The sequence below is a fragment of the Mustela nivalis genome (assembly GCF_964662115.1).
Source record: "Mustela nivalis genome assembly, chromosome: 2".
NCBI classification, from domain to species: domain Eukaryota; kingdom Metazoa; phylum Chordata; class Mammalia; order Carnivora; family Mustelidae; genus Mustela; species Mustela nivalis.
Window position 1 is genome coordinate 34,655,847 of NC_139021.1, and position 20,955 is coordinate 34,676,801.

At 42.0% G+C, this 20,955-nt stretch overlaps 1 protein-coding gene across 2 annotated transcripts in view; it reads left to right on the forward strand.

Moving 5' to 3' along the window:
• Window positions 1-20,955, forward strand: part of NCALD (neurocalcin delta) — a 386,963-nt gene that overhangs the window by 153,102 nt on the left and 212,906 nt on the right. The gene's annotated exons all lie outside the window — the stretch shown is intronic.

Below are 20,955 nucleotides of genomic sequence, written 5' to 3' on the forward strand. Positions count from 1 at the left end.
AGGTGCCCCTGCTTGATAATTTTTAAGGGCAGGATAACAGATGATACAATCTTTGATCGATCAGAAATGGAAACGTGCCTTTAGAGGATGTCCTTCATCTTTGAAGCTGGTGTTTAAACAACAGTTCTCAGGGAGTGGCAGAATGCTGGATTAAAGGGAGCATGGGACTGACCTTGTAAGAGATATTTCGTGCTCTAATAAAGTAGATAATTTCTGGATAGTTCCTTCAGCTACATAGGCCCTTCAGCTTCCATAAAATCATTGTCCTTGACTCTGGTATCCACTGTCACAGGTTACTTGGATGACTGGTGTCCATTTGAGGTCTTTCAGTCCCAAAGAATGTGGGACACCTGAGTTCTCAGCAGAGATGAGAAACCGCATCACAGAGATGTGATCTGAGCTGTTGGTGGGAACCCCCTCAGTGGACTAGTCTTGGAGAGTCACAGAGTCAATCGTAAAATGCCATTTTCTGTGATTTGAAAGTCAAGTGCTTGTTTATCAGCACTCTTTAACCTTGCTCTTAAAGGAAAGTTGATCAAGAGAATCTTACTCTGCTCTGTTTTCTTTAGATCGGTTCTGCATGGCTGAAGTTATACTTGATAGCTTCTGGCTTGTCTTTAGTTTCAAATATGGGGGAGAGCAGATGTTGTTTAGAGAGTCCTTCAAGCCCTCTCCACTGATGGAAAGAACATGCTTTAGTACTTGTCCATCTCCCAGGTTTCTGAGAGTTGTTTTTGAGTCATTTAGTAATAGCTGAACAATTTCCATATTAAATTCCAAACTCCTTTCCCTTAAGAGCTTCAACATTTAGTCAGCTGTCCTGTAGAGCAGGTTTTTATTCTTAAAGGCTTTGACCATTTCTTCTCTAAATAATGCTATTGGCTGTCAAAATGATATATGCTGATATTTATTAAGACTGTGTCACGAAACCATATGCTGGCAGAGAGCTCCATCTCTATCATTAGTCTTAGGAGCAGAAACTTGGTTTAATGGATGCAGAGCTTAAAATTGTGGTATATGATGTTTTAATTGTGCAGAGGTTTTTTTGGCATTACAATCTTTAGAAATGTTAAATAACTAGAAACAGAGAACTGTCCAAAGAATAAGAAATGAGTCATTTTTATAAACAATGTATAACCACTTGATTTCTTTCCTCTCACCTGTTCCTTTGGTGCTCATGGTTTGTAGAAACCTCAGAAGGCAGTGTTGGCTTGAAAGTGATGTTACAGAGTCCAGGCAGGAAATAGATGGCACACTCAAGTAGGGTAGTTGTGACAGTTTAAGGAAAAACCTATTTATAAAAGTGTAGGCGTGCTTAGGGGAAACCAGCAAAGAACAAAGAAAGCACCCTGGGGAGCCATTATTACCCTTTGGCTAGAAGGAGCATAGGAAAGGAACCAGGCTTAGATGTGGGAGAGGCCACTGGCAGGGGCTATGCTTTTGGCAGAGGAACACATCCAGCCATCAGGAAGAAGGCTGTAGGAGTAAACCCTTCAACTTCTCTTTTCTTTCCTACTCATCATCTGCCAGGGCCTTCTATTAGCAGACCCCAGGCAAAACTCAAAAGAGAAGGCAAGGAGCCCATTGCTACATTCCATAAAATTCAACCTTCTAGGGTACAGGGCAGAGTGGAGAAGAATAGATAGCAGATTTGAAGGGGCCAGTGGAAAATATCCACAACAGATAAACCCAACCCCATGGTTTTGGTTTGTTAGTTATTCTTTCCCAAAGACAAACTTATTGGGTAGGCCTAGTTGCATGATGAATTTAACATAAGCTTCTCTTGAATAGGATATGGGTGAAAATTCAGATTGCTTACAATCTACCCTTTCCTCAATGCCCATCCCCCTGCCCCTCCAGGCCCTGCACTTCCCCCCAAATTCATTAGCTGGGGGACAGAGGGAGTTCGAGTCTTCCTATTTCTGGCTTTCTTCAGGCCTTGGTATGAAGGTGGAGTTCTGAGGGTAGACAGTGGAGGTAGTTGGAACTAACTTTTCCTAAAGAAAAGGAGACACTGGTTCCATACTGGGAAATAAACCTTTGGCAGATTCTCCGAGAAGGCCAGGAATGGGGATGAGGAGGAAACTTGCCCATCAATTAGAATGCAGCATGCCTTGCTTCCTGGTGCAGGGAGACAGGACCCCAGAGTCAGGTGAACCTCTGTGGTCAGTGTGCTCAAAGAGGGGAACAAGCTCTAAGAGGTGTCCAGCCTCTATCTCAGAAGTGTATTTGTCTGGTGAAATATGGATATTTTGGGGGTTTAGAACTCTTTACACCATGGTTTGTTTCTTCTTTAAAAATGGAAGTGTCGTTATGCTGCTTGCCCAGTAGGGTCAGGCAAGATAGAAGGAAGAGTGTATGTCTACTGAGCCCATTACAGTTTCCAACATATGCTAGTTAGAAAATACACCACATGGAAATGGTATGTGGAATTTTTTATGTATAAAGAAATTATAGGGATTTTCAAGACTATAACCTTTTATAAGAAACCTGACTATACACACAGTGGATTACAACACATAAAGTGGGTCTGTGGTGTTTCCCATTCAATTTGCCTTAATCCCATAGGAGCAAAAGGACTTGGTATATGGTGAGTTCATGGTGATTGTGCAAAAGCAGTATCTTAAAGCAGTTTTAGCTTTTTAGGCTTTGAAATGAAGCTGGTTCCTTATCCAAAAAAATAAGGTGGTGGACTATCCTCCAATAGTGGGAATATACATTGAAGGATGTGTTTGGAAAAAGAAAGGTTCACATAAATGGGTTAGAGTCCTTGGAGGACCCACATTCACCAAATACAACCATGTGAGGACACAAAAGGGCTAAAAATTTCATTATGGTCATTCAATTTGAAAGTCACCTTAATTTGTTATTGGCCTTGAATTTAAATATTCACAAAGGCAGCCTCTGTGTGGGAGAATAAATCAGTAGTGTTAATTGCACTTGTTTAATTCAACCATGAGAAAAATTAATCCTTTCATAAGTGGCTGGTTTTCTGGATGACATTTTCTGCTGCTGAAACATTCCTTTTATTTTGTGATGGAAAAAAAGGTTAGAAATGTTTTTAATTAAAAGCGTCAATCTTTTTTTCCCTTCTCTAAAAATATGCTGTGGAAGAATACTATTTTAGTTGGAAGAAAAATTTAGCTCAATAAAACTAAAATATAACTGAGTCTAATCAGGAAATAAAATAATCAGGATCAGACGTCTGAAAGGGCCCACAGGGTTTTTTGAATGGATGCACACAAGAAATGTATACTGAGTTCCACAGTTTTACAGAGCAGGCCCTGAGGAGTCTTGGGCATTTACTATGTGCAAGGCGCAGGGCCGGTTCTAGAAATATAAGGTGAGGTTATTGCCTTCAAGTGACTATCGTCTGACTACAGAGGTTACTGATATGCAAGAAATAAGTAACTGTGATGGAAACAATGTTCACAAGGTTGCTCCTGCTTATCTCCCAGGCAAGTGGTGTGAGGTGACCAGTACTTTATTCAGAAAAGGGAGAGATGATTATGGAAGGGCCAGGAACGACTTGGAAATGGACCTTAGGGTGGGTAGAGTTTGATAGGCTTGGAAGGACCTTGGACATGATAAGAGAATATCATGAAATAATAAAGCTTAAAATGGACAGGGCTGCTCGTGGTCATGTGATCTGGACTGTTCTTGAATACCTCCCTTGAGTCACATCCACTGTGGGGAACCTGTTCTATTTTTGCTCCGTATTAGTCACCAGAAAGTTCTTTTGTTTGGTCTTCAGGTGAAATGTATGTCCGTTCTTCAGTCCAACTCTTTAGTTTCCATTTGAGTTCTTACAGGGAAACTTAAATCCCTCTTCAGATTCGAGCCCTTGAAGTATTTGAAGGGGACTGTGTTGTGTCCCCTCAGTCTTCTTGTTCCCAGGGCTTTCAGCTGTTCCTCATTTTTCGTTACTTCCTGAAGTTGCCATCCTGGTCGCTTTTCTCTTGTATCTCAACACCCTGCCTTTGCCAATCCATCTCTCTCCTGCAGAGCCCGGAGCTGGTCTCTCCACTGTTGAAAACCTTCAGTGGCTCTCCTGTTCCCACAGAATGCCCCCAGACTTCTCATTACCTGGCACTGTGACATAATTGGGGAGCAAAAAAAATCAAGCGCGATGTCCCTGGTTCTGTAAAATGCCATCCAAGCCAGAAGACGCAGGGTAACTGTGATGCAGCTTCTCATGTGTCCCCACTGGCACTTCCCTGGGAGCGGATTTGGCTAATGCAGGGCAAGGTTCTGGTGGCGGAGGGAGGGAGAGGGAGCTGGGGATTTGGGATTGTGGTATTTTTCCTTCGGTGAGGGAGCAAGGCTACTGCCTGAGTGTTCTAGGTTCTGCCCTTTTGTTTTCCCGGCCTCTGTGTGGGGCTCCCAGGAACCCTCAGACTGACACTCCTACTGCTCTGGCCTCAGCACAGTGCTGTGTCTTGCTCCTCATAGCTGCCAAGTTTTTGATGAAAGCTGTGCCTCCACCACCCCTGTGCTCAGTGTGAGCTCCTGTGGGCCCTCAGGCTCTGATGTAATGCAAAGGCTTTGTTGGCTGAGTTTCTGATTTTCACCACCCCTAGAAGCTAGCAGGGTCTTCCGTGACATTTAGACTGGCTGGGAAAATAGGTTAGTTCCTGGAAAGAGAGCTGGCCAAGGCCCGCAGAGTCTATCCTCAATGCTGAGATAGACTGAGTTCCATTCACTCCTTTCTGTTTGCTCATCTTGCTCTGTCTCACATAGATTTGAGCTGCTGCCGTCCAATTCAGTACGCTTATTGCAGCATTCTGGAAGGAGGAGTCTGTCTATACATTCAGGGAAGAAGTGTAGATTGTAGCTTTTGGCTTTACTAAGGAAACTCAGAGTGACTTCCCGGTTTTAAGTTTGTTATTTTAAAGTCAGTAGCGTGGTTTCTCGCAGAGCTCTTCTCCCATTCCGATATTGCTCACGTTTAGTTGTTGATTTGCTGTAGGCTCTGGAAGAGCTATTTTAATTCTCTGCACAGACTCATCACTTCCTGGTATTTCTCATGTCGATTTGCGGATGTGTTGTAAGCTGCAGAGGAGTAGAAACACTGTCTTTATCCTTCCGTCCATCCCTGGCATCCATACATGGTAGACTTGCAGGAAGTATCTGTGCACTGAATGTCGCCTACATCGTTCTTGGTGTCAGATGCCTTCTTCTCCGTACTTGGGAGTGCGGGTGGCCTTCCGAATATTGTTTGGTTTTAGCCAAAAGAGAAAAATTTTGAGAACAAGTGCTATCTGAAAGATACTTCCCTGGTTACTTCCCAGTCCCTTAGGGTTGCTCCCAGTGTCCCTCCACCAGTGGTCATTGTGTACCCCGGCTCCTGGGATCTTCTGCCTGCTTCCTTATACTTCCCTGAGGTTTTGCCCATTTCTGTGTGATCTGAACAGATTGATCTGAATGCCATATTTACTACCTGGCAAATATTTTGTTCCTAGTCTTGTTCATTACTCCTTTCTCTCCCTGTACAATATAAAAACGCGTTCTTATTTCTTAAGGGGCCACAGACTTTACATACAAGAGTTGAGCTTCCGAGAGTTACACGTTTCTCTATGCTTCTTTATGAAATATACTTTTTCATTTTGAAAGCTTACTTGCCTGCCTGCCTTCTTCTGAATGTACCTCCTCCCTCCTTCTTCCCGTCTTCTCTCTCTCCTTTTCTTCAGCAGGCATTTGCTGAACACATTCTGTGTACAAAGTCCCGTGAGCTAAGGTTCTGGGAATACCATGGTAAGTATGATAAACAGGATACCTGCCCTCTCCAAACTTACAGTCAAGAATGTTTAGCAGAGACTACCGTAAAAACAACGCCCCACCCCGTGAACACCAGCCCACAGTACATGCTTCAGTTAGAGGGTTAAGTTCTGGTTTAACAAATATCATTACAATGTGGAGATAGGTGAGTGGAATTAAACAGACATGGACTGACATCCCAGGTCTTCCACTTATTAGGTGACCTTGGACAAGCAACTTAACCTGTAACGCTTTAGCTTCCTCATTGGTGAACACGGGAAACACTAATATTCACCTTAAGGAATTCATGAGAAGATGAAATACAATTGATATAAAGCACTTAGGGCAGGACCCGAGTCTTAATAACTGTTGCAAATGAGAATGAGGATGGTGATAATGGCTGGGAGCCTGGAGGAACCATTTGGAAATGGTTATGATAATAGGATCTAAATTCACAAAAGAGAAAAAGAGGTAAACGTAGTTACATATGAGTACAGTGACCGTATTTTCTGAGCTCCAACAATCAGCCGGTGCAGTCTGACACGCATGCGTATGCATTTCTCTGGGGAGGGGGCCAAGGATTTGCCTGGGCCTCTGGTCGCTGTGTACATGGGCCCCACGTCTTCTTGACAAAAAAGCTACTGAGGGAACACAAGGGGCTTGCTGAGAACAAGCTCCAGAGCAGGGAGAGAAGGAAGAAAGAAGATAAAGCTCCTGGGCTTTCTCATTTCCTGCTCTATTTACCATGACTTGCCTCTAGCTTTTTTAGCCTTATTTTTAAATAACTGAACACCATCTTAAGTACCATGACCTTCTGTAAATTGCATGAAAATCAGTAATATGTCGTATGGCCCAGGGCTGACTAGATTGCAGTGTGGGTATCATAGTGTGAGAGGACCGCCATGTGTCATCTAGGAAATGGGAAGGCCTGTACCTGTGTGCACTGGAGCTGGCCGGGGCAGGGCAGGGGGCGGGGGGTGGGTGGGGGCGCAGACAGCCTGACAGGAGAAGACTCAGACACGCTTAGGGCAGGGAAGATTGACCTGGAAGGACAGTGGCGTTGCCTGTGAGTGTTCACATGCATATGGCCTTCAGTGTGGTGTCTGTCTGAAATAGGTGTAGAGCAGGTAAGTGTCCAAAGGGCCATGTTGAGATCCCCTCATTGACGCCAAGCTTGTTGTTTAAAAAATTCAGCTCATTTGCCAACTGGTTCATTTTTTTTTTTTTTTTTTTTTTTTAGTGCCTTTTAAGTAATTTGAGCACTTAGAATGACTCTTGGAGAAACTTAATGACAATTCCAACAAAACATACTAAAGGAAAGTAAAAAGTCTCCCCATTCTCTTAGAATACTTTGACTTTTTCAGCAGAGGTATCTAAACATAGTAGAGTGTGAATATGGAATAGAAATAGTTTAGGACAAAAATAGAAAATAGACTTGTTCTCTGGGTGCGAAAACACGTGTAACAATCACAATATTTGTCCTTTTTTTTCACCATAACCTTTGCTGAATAATGTTTCATGCTGGACAGTTGTTTCTCCTTCTCTCCCTCTTTGAATTCCCTGCCCCATCCTTTTCAAAGAACTTGCATTCCTTATGTCTTTCTTCTTTAAACTTAAATTTCCATTAAAAGAAGCTTTGGAAAAGACCACTGTGAGACGAAGTATGTCCGAAGTATGTCCTCCGAAACGAGCTGTTTCTTTTGCAAGTGTAGGCTAGCCTCCCTGCAGCCTCCTTCCCATCTTACCCCTTTTGCCTGATGTCCTCTTAGCAATGATCCTATACAGCATTTATTACAGTATTTATCAGAATAGTAATCTAAGAATAAATTCTGTAATTTGTTTTTTAATATCTCCCTCTTTTGCCAGACTGTCATCTCCATGAGGGCAGGAGAGGAGACCGTTCTGTTTGCCTTCATGGACACCGGGCCTGACCCAGTGCCTGGCACATTGTAGAGCTCAGTTTACATTGTTGACTGATAGCTAACATTTATTGAATGACAGGCATCCTGCTAATGAAAGAATCACTCTCCTTACAAAACACTTGCAAACGATTGGGTAAATAAAGTCTAAAAAGAACCCACGCATGATGTTTGTTTTGTCTTGGCATAAGTCAAATGCTACAATTAAGTTGGATATGAACCTTTGAGTTTCTGAAAGTGTGAACTGATTTCAGATAGACTATTTTATCTTCTCATCCCTACATGAGAAAGAGAAGGGGTTGGTAGTTCTACTAAGTGGAGACTAGCACAGGGAGACTAAGTCATTCATAGAGGTAGGTCTCCATGCCAGGGTCTCTCATGATAGCGGTCAAGGGTCCCAGCTGGTACACTGCTTGTGTCCCAGTCAGGGTTCTAGCAGGAAGTGGAAGACGCCCTTGAACTGGTAAGTTGAGGAGAATTTAATCAGATGATGACTTTCTAATGTGAGGGTAGTGTTTATAGGAGCCGTTGATAGAGCAGTGGCCCAGGGCTAGCTATAGCTGGGAGCTGTACTCCTGCTAGTCCTGAAGGGGAGAGGATGGAGAGTTACCAGACCCCCCAGGGAAGGCAGGTGACAGAAGATAGCCCCCTGACAGGGGGCTGTGCCCTTTGGTAACTGAGCACAGTCCACTCAGTGCACTTTGGTAGGGAGAAGTCTGGAAACCTCACTCTTCTGCCACCTCTAACCTCCTGTCAGTGCCTTCTATTGGTACAACCCAACCAGAAGTCAGGGGATAAGGGAACCCATTGTTTTAGTCCAAAAGGTCAGTTGTGCAGGGCCTGCAACATGGTGGAGCAAGGCGGAGGGTGTATGTGGGGTACAAAGAGAAGATGTAAGGTAAAAGATAATAGAAAATACAGCTTGAGCCTCCTTCCTTAAACTTGCCAGAGGACACAGATAGCCTGGAAAGTGTGAAAAACATAATGGAATGAGGATATTCATGGGAGGGCTTTGGAGGGTCAACCTGGACACTTTTCCAATGATGAGAAGGGTTGTATTCAATGTCATGGAGCTCCTCAGTGGTGGCTGCTAACCTGAAATCCTAGAGGTCTCACTTATTGGTCATTTGTTCAGCAAATATTTGCGAGTACCTCATTGTGTTGAACATGAGAGCTTGGAAGGGAGGTTTTTTTTGGTGCCCTCATTTTCCAGTAGTGCAAGGCTATATCTGGACACTGTCCTTTAATGCAGATCTCGAGCTGAGGGTCCCAGACCAGCAATACCAGCAGTACTTAGGGGCTGATTAGAAATGCAAACCCATGACCACACTCTGACTTTTGAATCAGCATATTCAGGGTTAGGGTTCAGAAACCTGTTTTGTCAGCTGTCTAGGTGATTCCCATGCAGGCCTGAGTTTGAAAAACTTCAGCAGATATTATAAACGTCTGGAACGTGAAGATATAAGCTCAAGACTGTGAATAACACACACACACACACACACACACACACCCCTACATCACTGCTGCTCACACAATTTTTTTTTATTAACATATAATATATTATTTGTTTCAGGGGCACAAGTCTGTGAATCATAGGTCTTACACAATTCACAGCACTCACCATAGCACATGCCCTCCCCAATGTCCATCACCCAGCCAGCAACCCCCTCCCCTCCAGCAACCCTCAGTTTGTTTCCTGAGATTAAGACTCTCTTATGGTTTGTCTCCCTCTCTGGTTTTGTCTTGTTTCATTTTTCCCTCCCTTCTCCTGTGCTCCTCTGTCTTGTTTCTCAAATTCCTCATATCAGTGAGATCATATGATAATTGTCTTTCTCTGATTGACTTGTTTCGGTTGCTGCTCACACACTGTTATCTTAATCTTGGCATATTTTCAAATAGTCCTATAAAATAAGGAAATTGGATTAAAGAAATGGTTTTTCAGTATTTATCTGAATCTCTCAGAGCTTTGGGAGGGTGGTCTCTGGGCCAATCCACTCAACTAATTTGGTAAATTTATTTTTATAATATTACATTTGAAAGCTTGAGAAGCATTTAAAAAACCTGGCTTGAGATGATGCAAGATTTCCTCTTGTTCAAATGTCTTATGGTGCTGTGTGTACGTGTGTAATTCCATTGATTCAGTGTGTATGGGATCTATATTTGTAGCTTACATAGATGCATATTTTGTTTATTTCAAAATATTAGCATTAACTTATGGCTAGAGGTGCTATTTTTCCACTTCCTGTCCTTTGTGGTACAGCCAAAGGGGCGTGCCCATGAACCTTTCTGTCCTGAATGCATGTGTGATTTTTCAGAATGGCAGTCACTCCTTGGCAGCACATCCTTAATTGCTTTATCTCCTGCTGCTGTTTTGAACACAAAGCATTTGCAGAAAGTGTCATTGTACATCTCCTTGTGTTATCTCACATGCCTGAGCTGTCCGTATATGCATTAAGCTATTAAATATTTTAAAATGGAGAGGCTGTGGTTCAGCAGGCAGGCTCAGAGTTGTTCTAATCCTGTTTCTGAATGTGATTTACAAATCCAACATCTTGGGTTATCGCCCATCGTTTTTGTGTTTGCATTTTCTTATGTATTGAAAACTGTAATTGTATATTGCCTCCAATATCACATGTAGTGGCTATAGAATTTCAACATGGTAGAGAGTTGGGGGCAGTAATCTTATTGCTGGGGGTGGGGAGTGAGATCGGATTTACTTGTCTTGAAAGTTAATTTGTAAAGGAAGCACACGTTGTTTTTCTTAGTTTATCAAAATCTGTAAACTTTTCCAAATTTTCCAAAGAAAAATCTTCCAAAGATGCTTTTATTTACAGGATGCAGAAAATTGATAAAATGGTGATGAATTATATCAAAGAACACTCTTTTAAAACATATTTGAATTGGCTATGGGGGAGAAATTATTGGGGCAGGAAGGACCAAAGTTCTTGCCCCCACCACTTCTTGACCTGCTTCTGAGTGAACCTGACATATTTTGAAGATAATAAGCCAATGGAAGAATTGAGCAAGTGCAAGAACAGGAGGATTATCAAGCTGGTAGATTTCCTTAAGGCTCTGTTTTATTTTTTTTTTTAAGGTATTTATTTATTTATTTGACAGACACAGATCACAAGCAGGCAGAGAGGCAGGAAGAGAAAGAGAAGCCGGCTCCCCACTGAGCAGAGGACCCGATGTGGGGCTCGACCCCAGGACCCTGAGATCAAGACCTGAGTTGAAGGCAGAGGCTTTAACCCACTGAGCCACCCAGGTGCCCCTTCCTTAAGGCTCTTTAGAGAAGAAGCAGTCTTTGGTTCATCACTGTGTCCCTAGCTCCTTGTACCCAGTGCAGTGCCTGTCTTTTAGTAGTGATTAAACAAATACTTGAAGTGCAGATAAATGTGCAACTCAGATGTCACCTGGGGTCACTTGTTCTTTTGGATATACATAAAATGGACTTGAATTCCATCCCAGGTATTCTAAAATCCTGGAGGCTTGTGGTCTCGTGTCCCACTCTTGCTCTGATTTCTGGTTGCTCCTGAGCTCATGTAGTTCATCTATTCTCCTCTGTCTGCTCTGTACGGACCCACATGTAGTTTCTTATCCCTTTTCCTTAGTTTCCCCAAACAATTCTCAAACCTGGCATTTCTGGGCAGTAGAATTCTCTTAAGTGTTCAGAGATACCAGTTGGGGGCTATTAACACATATTTATTAATTTATTTTATTTTAAGATTTATTTATTTATTTGACACAGAGAGAGAGAGAGAGTGAGAGAGACAGAAACAGAGAGCAAGCAGGGGAAATGACAGGCAGGGGAGAAGCGGGCTCCCTGCTGAGCAAGGAGCCTGATGCAGGGCTCCATCCCAGGACCCTGGGATCATGACCTGAGCCAAAGGCTAAGCCACCCAGGCACCCCGCACATAGATATTTTAGAATAAAATATTAGTTTTGTTCTTAGAAATTCTCCTGGGGGAAAATACTTCCCATCCCTTAAGTACAACATGATGACTTCCTTCCAAGGAGGACAGTATGGAAATGTAGGTGAAGAATAACTTTATAGTGGAGAAACCTGACAAACACAACTTCAGCCAGGTGGTCACCATTGACAGTCATAAAACATTGATAGTATGTGGTACATTTTCATCTCTTTGATCATCCTCCCTGAACCCCATAACCCCAGTCTAATCATGACAAAACATCAGACAAATCACAGTAGAGGGCCATCTTATAATATATCTGACCAGTATTCCTCAAAACTGTCAAGGTCATGTAAAACAAGGAAAGTCTAAGAAACTGTCATAGCCAAGAGGAGCTTAAGGAGACATAACAACTCAATGTAAAGTGTTAGCTGGAGCAGAAAAGGGCCATGAAGTAAAAACCTAAGGAAGTCTTAATAAACTATGGGCTTGAGTTAATAATAATGGAGTAATACTGGGTTAATTCAGTGTAACAAATGAACCATACTAATATATTAATAACAGGGGTGGGGTACAGTATATATATAAATCTTTAATTTTTATGCATCTAAAATTATACTATTTTTTAAAAAGATTTTATTTATTTATTTGACAGAGATCACAAGTAGGCAGAGAGGCAGGCGGGGTGGCGGGGGGGGCAGGCTCCCCGCTGAGCAGAGAGCCCGACGTGGGGCTCGATACCAAGACCCTGAGATCATGAACTGAGCCAAAGGCAGAGGCTTTAACCCACTGAGCCACCCAGGCACCCCTATGCATCTAAAATTATTCTAAAAAATAAAGTCTAATATTAATAATAATTTTAAAAGTCCCTAGTCACATATCTGGAACAGAAAGCTCTCTCTGCCAATTTTCTTTCTTATAGTCCTGGTTAAGGTGCTGGCCCCGGCCTCCTGCCCCACCACATCACTGCCCCTCTCTTCCTCAAACCTCTCCTGCTCTGGGGCACCTCTAAATTTTGTCTCCCTCCTCTATCATCACTAATTTCTTTCATGGAGCGCTTTGGGAGTTCTTTGTTCTGCCATAGCTCACCCAGTTGCTATTGAAGTTATAATTGTTTCTTCCCTCTGCCAGTGACCAAGCAAACTGACTGAGAGGCTAGCACTGATTCTGATTATTAGCACTAACACCGATCACTACACAGTGCTTGGGGGTTCTGGGGTCACAGTGTTTCCCGGTGTGGTCTAGCTCAGGGCTGCTGACTTGTACTGGGAAGTCCATGTTCATTATGGAGAAAAGGGTTTGCTCTTCTTTCAAGACTTTTTTCTCTGTATTAATTACATGTGCTTTCCTCCAAAACTCAACACTGAAATATTTCTAAACTGAATAGGTTGGGAAAAAATACTGGGGATGCTTGAAAAATGTGCTTAGCGCTGAATGCTCTGGAAAGAAAATGAATTCAATGAGTAGCAGATTTCACATTAGCTTTCAAAGTTCATTGTTCCTGTAGAAGTTCTTTTCAGGTTGCAAAGTGGGTTCAGATCCATGTTATTCTCAATTTCATGTCAAGGAAAAGAAGAGAAAAAAGGGAACAGATATTTAACCCCACATTACTGGAGCAGTACATTGGTAATCTCATTTAATTCCTATGACATTTTGAAGTCTATTAGTTTTGTCCCAGGTGTAGATGAGGAAGCTGAGGTGAATGAACTTCGTGTGATGGTTGGTACAGCCCATGAGTGGGCTCCAGTCTAGAACCCAGGACTGCCTGACTCCAATCCTGACCTCTTCTCACTGTGCTGTCTCCTGACACAGCCCTCCATCAGCCTTGCCATCTCTGTCCCTGGAAATGCTTGATCCTGTTCAGGTCCCTGGCTTGTGTTTTCATTGTTGCCAGTGCTCTACAGAAATTAAAGTTTTACTTTGCACGTGGGTTTTTGTCCTCAGCAGCATTTTCCTCTTCCTATTCCTCACATGAATCAGTGGATTCCAGTAGGATTCCAGTAGGAATCCACTGATTCATGGAATCAAATAACCTTGGGAAGGTTATTTGGATCTGAGTCTCTTCCCTAAGGATCCTCTCTGCCAAGTACGGAAAATGGAATGGCTGTCTTCTGGCCCAACTACATAGTTTCTCATACCATTTCTAGCTTTCTCATACATGGTACCTAGAAGATGAAGAGGAAGGGGAGCATAATGGGAGTTAGGTTGGCAGCCAGGTGGAGAAGAATAGAGGGAAGAGGCCAGATCAGTTGTCTGGGGTCTTAATCTTTCATTCAGCCATCCAAGTATCCAACTTGATGGAGACAAGCCTTTGATTGGTGCCCACTGTAGGTCTAGTATCACCGTGGGCCATCACATAACCTTTGTATTCTCAGGAAAGGGGTGATGGTGCAAAGACGGGGAAGTTAAAAGACCATGATAGACACCAAAGCCTTATGCTTTGTATCTTTAGAACCCTTCGGGGCAATGACCTCAGCAGGGGCAATGACGATAACGGGCACAGTTGATCCCACATGGAGGATTTATGAATGTCTTCTGAATTAAAAAGCAAAAAGCATGTCCATCAACAGATGAATGGATAAAGAACGTGTGGCATATATATAAATAAATGGAGTACTATGCAGCCATCAAAAGAAATGAAGTCTTGCCATTTGCAACGATGTGAATGGAACTAGAGGGTATGATGCTTAGCGAAATAAGTCAATCGGAGAAAGACAACTATCATATATGATCTCCCTGACATGAGGAAGTGGAGATGCACCATGGGGGGCTTGGGGGATAGGAAAAGAATAAATGAAACAAGATGGGATCGGGAGGGAGACAAACCATCAGAGACTCTTAATGTCACAAAACAAACTGAGGGTTGCTGGGGGTCGGGGGGTTGCGGAAGAGGGGGGTGGGGTTATGGACACTGGGGAGGGTATGTGATATGGTGAGTGCTGTGAAGTGTGTAAACCTGACGATTCACAGACCTGTTCCCCTGGGGCTAAAAATACATTATATGTTTATTAAAAAAAATTTTAAAAAAATTTTTAAAAGCAAAAAATAAAAGCATAAGCCTAATACAACAATGGCAGAAGTAGAATTCTGTAATATGCCTTCTTATGAAGAACTGGGTTTATGTTACACCACATGTCAAGTTTTAGTCCTGAAACTTAACCACTATATGGAGTAATGTGGTGCTAAAATATGGTTATCTTGTAAAACTATTTGGGGTCAGATAGAGCTTTACTGGTTGGGGCCACACCAACTCTGCAAAATTCTCAGTCTCTTTCAATGGTAGAAATCTCTCCTCCAGGAGGGGGCAGGCAGTAGGGGTGATGGGAAGTTTGCATGGAAAAAATTCATTATTACAGTACTATTACAGTGCAATACAGTAATGCAGTGAAAGAATCCATGTGACTAAAAAAAGGTTGGAAAGAAAAGTAGAAGTAAACAGAAGCAGTTTAAATAAATGAACCAAACTCCATAATTTCCTTGTTAAGAATAAGTAATAAGGGGCGCCTGGGTGGCTCAGTGGGTTAACGCCTCTGCCTTCGGCTAAGGTCATGATCCCAGGGTCCTGGAATCGAGCCACGCATCGGGCTCTCTGCTCCATGGAGAGCCTGCTTCCTCCTCTCTCTGCCTGCCTCCCTGCCTACTTGTGATCTCTCTCTCTCTCTGTCAAATAAATAAATAAAATCTTAAAAAAAAGAATAAGTAATAAAAGACATACAGAAGGCTGTTATCACAACTGCATTCTCAGTATCTGCCGAGTACAGGCAGAAATAAATAGGGACTTGTGCTTGGAGACGGTTTGTGTTAGCTAAATTACCTATGGAGATCAACTGATTGGAAAAATAAAGCTAATATGAAATAAGTTAGAGGCAAGGTGCTTAACGTTTATAATTGTATTTGTTTATTTACTTATTATTGACATACTATCATTATTCTGATAGCATATCAGGAGCTGTATTTCAGTGGCTAAGTCAAATAATTGATGCATTATTATCTATAAACACACATGTAATTAGATTTATTTCTGCTTTGTACATTTCCCAGATCTGAAATAAAACTAAGAGCTTAAACCTATTTATCCTACAGAAGGTTGAAAGTGATAAAGTATTAGGTTGAATCATATGAAATTGCTGTTTTTGTAAGTTAAAAGATGCCAGATAGCAGCATTTCATCTGATTTAATCTAATTTGTGAAAGGGGTTGGTAAATTCTAGATGGGTTAGAAAATGTAACGAAATATTATCCATTAACTGGTGGTAGTTATCGAGGGTGAAGCTTCACATCGGAAGAAATTAAAAAGTCCTTTGATTTATCTTAAAACAAGGGGTGTTTGTTTGTTTGCTTTTGCCAGGTGGAAGTGGTCCTGGGCTGTCGTGGGTAGTGGGCCCAGCCAGGAGTCAGGATACCTGGGTTCTACTTAGGACTATGTTCAAAGAGATGATAATTAGTGTAATTAATACCTTCCACCAACCTATAGCTCTCAGTCAAATGCAAGAAATGTTGAAGGGCTTTGGGAAGCGAGTTTATGGTAGCTAACATCGTGTCATCACCACAGCTAACTGTGGGGGAATTTGACTGAGGCTGCTCAGAACCAGGAGGACGCAATCTCCAGTAGGAGAAACCGCGCAGGCTTCACTGTCCACGCTGAGCCCTGTATCCACCAGCTAACACAGATGGGGGCTTTCTCCCCTTCATGTGAGAATAGGCCTGCTGAGCTTGATTTGGATAAAAATGAAGACATCATTTGGATGGCACCATATTATTTTTTTTAATTAAAAATATCTCTAGCTGTGTGCTGAGAACAGCAAGGAACAAATGGTTCTGCATGTCACCAGATCTAAGGGAGACAGGTGGTGTTCAGCTTTGCCCTGGGTGCTTTCCTCACATGCAGAGAACGCCGACGTTGCCAGATTCCAAGGTGGTTTAAATGACTGAGCCAATGGAAGCTCCCACCTGATTTTTTTTTCCTCTTGTGAACCTAGGAGAATCCCACCCCAGAGTATCCTACACTGTATTCCAGAACAGCTTAGGGTCTGCAGGGATGCTTACACTGCATTTTGCTAGCAGGTGTTTTTCACTTGAGGCCATGGAGCTTTAAGCAAGCTGCTTCAGGAACAGGCTCATCGGTTCTGTTGACATTTTGGGGTTTTGCTGAGATTTTATTTGGAGGCAGAACATCACTGATGGGGTTTGAAGAGCACAATATAGAAAGCACATGCATGCCATTTGGACTAGCATTTTGTGTATTAGTTTTGTTTTTCTTTGTTGTACATGAGGAGGGTGTGGAGGGGTTGGGGGTGGGAGTGGGGAAGGAAACTCTGAGCACTTTCTTTGTGCCAGATTATTGTGCATGTGTACTATCATGTGTCCCACACACATGCGTCAATTACATCACACGCTCTGCATGGCACCCTGAGAGCCAGGTGGCATTATGACTCATATGACAGATGAAAAGATTGAGCTTCAACAGCGAAGCACTCCAGGCAGTTTGATGGTCTCCATTACTGACTTCCAAGAGTTGACCTTTGTTTACCATAACTTAGTCCTAGATGGCTAAAACTACAGCAGAAGAAAAAAAAATCTATTAGCCACAAAAATTATGTATTGATCTCCTTGTTGGATCCAGAAAGGTTGTTGTGAGATACAGGGGGCCTGGTGAAGTGGAACTTAAGTCTATGTATTTTTTTCCTTTTAAGCAGGTCAAACTGCCATTTGAGGTTATTAACTATTTCTCCTTCCAGCTTTTGTGATTTCCTTGTCTGGGAGCAAATGACTTTATTCTGGGAAGTCCCACGTCATGGGTGGGGGGCTTTAGTAGATAATAAAGCAAATACAGACCCACTACTCCTTGAATATAACAGGAGAGTTTGGGGCTTGGAGAAAACTGGCTTGGAGCTCTGTGGATGGATAGATGTAGTTGTAAGTTCTCCAAAACTCATTATTATGCAGAACAGAAAGTTTCCTGGGCAGAGTGCTGGACAGATTTGCATAAGGCCTCTTAGGGGGCAACCTTCCATATTGTATTTCCCTTTGAGGATCTAACCCTTTCTCTTGGCTAGTGATGTGGATTCCATACTAAGTTGGGAGATACTAGAAGGGAGGTTCTGATGTTAAAACTCTTCTGAATAACCTGCCTTGGCAGAGGGGTCTGACCGGAAAATATCTGTGTGTGTGCCTGTGTGCATTTGTGTGTGTAAATTGTAAGCGCTGTACCCACAAGCAGCTCTAATGCTGGGACCCCAGTTCTGTTTTGGAGTGGAATGTCCAAGAGAGTGAGGGTGGGAGCGGATCCTCACCCCCAGTTGTCTTACCCGGCTGTGGAGTGGGCCTTGCTGGCACTGATAAATCTGGTTCTGGACCACCCACCAGTTGGCAGGCCCGGACTGGAGTGAGTGGGCTTTTAGCATCACTGTGGGCTGTCCACAGTAGCGATGAATGGGGCACTTCAAAGAGCCGATCCAAATTTTGACCTCCTCCTTGGCAAAGAGATAGTAATCACATCTGACTGCTTGGTTCGAAGAGTGGTTCTTAGGATTGTCACCCCACACAGGCAGGGGTTCTTCAAGAAGATGGACCTCTCCAAAAGAGGAAACAGGCCTGTAGTTGTATTGTTTTCACCTCAGAAGGTACGGAGGAAGCACTGTGGTGTTTCCAAATAAATGTCTTTGAATTTCTTAACCCTGTTTGCTCTCCTCTTGGAGAAATGGGAATTCAGCACAGTTCTCCAGTAGTCTCTATTGTGGTGTATAACACTGTGCGTGGATCCATGGCAAAGCTTAAAAATTTTAAGTTCAGGGCGCCTGGGTGGCTCAGTGGGTTAAGCCGCTGCCTTCAGCTCAGGTCATGATCTCAGGGTCCTGGGATCGAGTCCCGGCTCTCTGCTCAGCAGGGAGCCTGCTTCCTCCTCTCTCTCTCTCTGCCTGCCTCTCTGCCTACTTGTGATCTCTCTCTGTCAAATAAATAAATAAAATCTTAAAAAAAAAAATTAAAAAAAAATTTTAAGTTCATACCATAAGTAAACACTACATGATCACCAACAGATAAATAAGAAGTAGAAATAATTAGGATTTACTTTGTTCCAGAAATATTCTGGAACAGTGGTTTACCAAGCTCTAGCTCTCTTTATCAAGTGTTCCAGCTGCTTCTTATCATAGAAATGTTATTGTATACTACTGAACACATATGTTCTATAAAATTAGGATCATGTAGTATATATTATTTTGTTTCCTAATTTGCTTTCCCATGTCACAGTATTTAGGGTTTTTAAATATTTTTCAAAAGTGTGACTTTAAGTGGGTGTGTTGCATTCTCTTGTACAAATGTGCCATAATTTATTTAACCAAATTTTAGAAGCACTGGCTAACTTCATTTCACCATTAAAAATAATGCTATGATGAACATCCTTACTTGGGAATTTCTGTGACCATCTCTGATTATTCTTTAAGGTAGGCTCCCAAATCTGAAATGTCTGGATCCCAGAAAGCAATTTTAAGCCTCTTCATACTTATATCAATCAGTTCTAAATGAGAATGGTTTAGCACATTGTTTTGTTTTGTTTTAAAGATTTTATTCATTTATATGAGAGACAGGGAAAGAGAGAGAGAGAGCAGGAATGGGGGTGGGCATGGGAGAGGGAGAAGTAGACTCCCTGCGAAGCAGGGAGTCCCCTGAAGGGCTCACCCCAGTTCCCCGAGATCATGATCTGAGCCAAAGGGAGACACTTAACCGACTGAGCTATGCAGGCACCCCGGTTTAGCATTCTTGTCAGCATGTTTACTAACCTTTAAAAAATGGTTTACTAAGTTGATTTGTAAAATATGAGGAAAAACTTCCCCCTTTTAATTTTGATTGCTACTGTCAGACTATTTTACTATACTGATAATTTATATTTTGTGAATTGTCTAATCTTACTCTTCATTTCTTCCATCAGAGAATTTATTTTTCATTATTTCATTATTTGCAAGAGTTCTTTATATCCCAGAGATATTGTCTCGTTGTCACAATCATTTCAAATATTTTCTCAATTTTACACTGTTTATTGACATACAGAAGCTTTAATTTTCACATAGTCAGATCTATCCTTTATGATGTTTTTCATTTTATTAAATAATAAGTATTAATAATGATGTGAGAATAAAGCACACCATTACTATTCTTTACAGATCAGGCAACTGAAAATCTTTTTAGAAAACAAATGTTTTTACTTTTGACCTACTGTTGTTCTTTTATTATGCTGTAGAGGAAATGAATTTTACTAATATACTCTTTAGGAAACCTTTGGAAGCATTCTTGTTCATGTCAAAATATTTTCTGTTTTTATGAAATTTTAAAAATAGGTTCCCATTCTTTTTCCTGTAGGACTTTCCTTTTCTTCTTTCAAAGTTAGTCGAGTCCTTGACTGTCCTTATGAATTATTTGGATTTTTGTTAATGTCAAGATATTTAGACAAGTGTTTTGATGTTTTCATATGGTATTTGTGACAGATATTGGCTGCTCGCCAAGCTTCTGTCTTCTTTCTCCTGATCACACAGCTAACTATATTTCTCAGGTATGTGTTTTTAGTCAGGTATGGCGTATCCCTGGGTTATGGTCAGTGGAATGGCAGCAGGAGTGATGTCAACTAGACGTGACCCATAGTGACACCTTTTACTAGAGTCTCCATGTCCTTTTTGTTTTCATGGTAGTTTTGGAAGCCAGATGTTGAAGTTGGTGGAGTCATGAGAGGGAAAGATCCTGGATGATGAATCATAACCAATCAGAATCCTTTTATCTTTGTGAGGGAGAAATAAACTATTAGATTAAACCACTGAAATTTGGTTGCAGCAGCTGGTGTCACCTTAACTAATATTAAATTCTTGGTGGTCAAGTTGGAGAAAATTTAGATTTGTATTAGGTGGAAACACTCTGAACAAAAAATATAGACTAATGCAAGCCGATACCAATGTGAAGGGACATGTCTAGAGGTATGCTTTCAGGTCTGTCCTTTCTGTAGATAAGAAGTGGTAAGATGTCTGGAAACTGGAGAATAAAGTACTTAGAAGAGAGCCATGATCAAAATTTTCATATATCTCAAGGCCTTTTTGGGTGTGCTTTGAGAGAGGAGAATTCTGACTAGTGCAGTGGGTTAAGCCGCTGCCTTCTGCTCTGGTCATGATCTCGGGGTCCTGGGATTGAGTCCCGCATTGGGCTCTCTGCTCAGCAGGGAGCCTGCTTCCTTCTCTCTCTCTCTCTCTCTGCCTGCCTCTCAGTGTACTTGTAATTTCTCTTTGTCAAGTAAATAAATAAAATCTTAAAAAAATATATATATATATATATTTTAGCTCAACACAAAGAATTTAAAGTAATGGAAATGTACTGCTTCAGAAGGACATG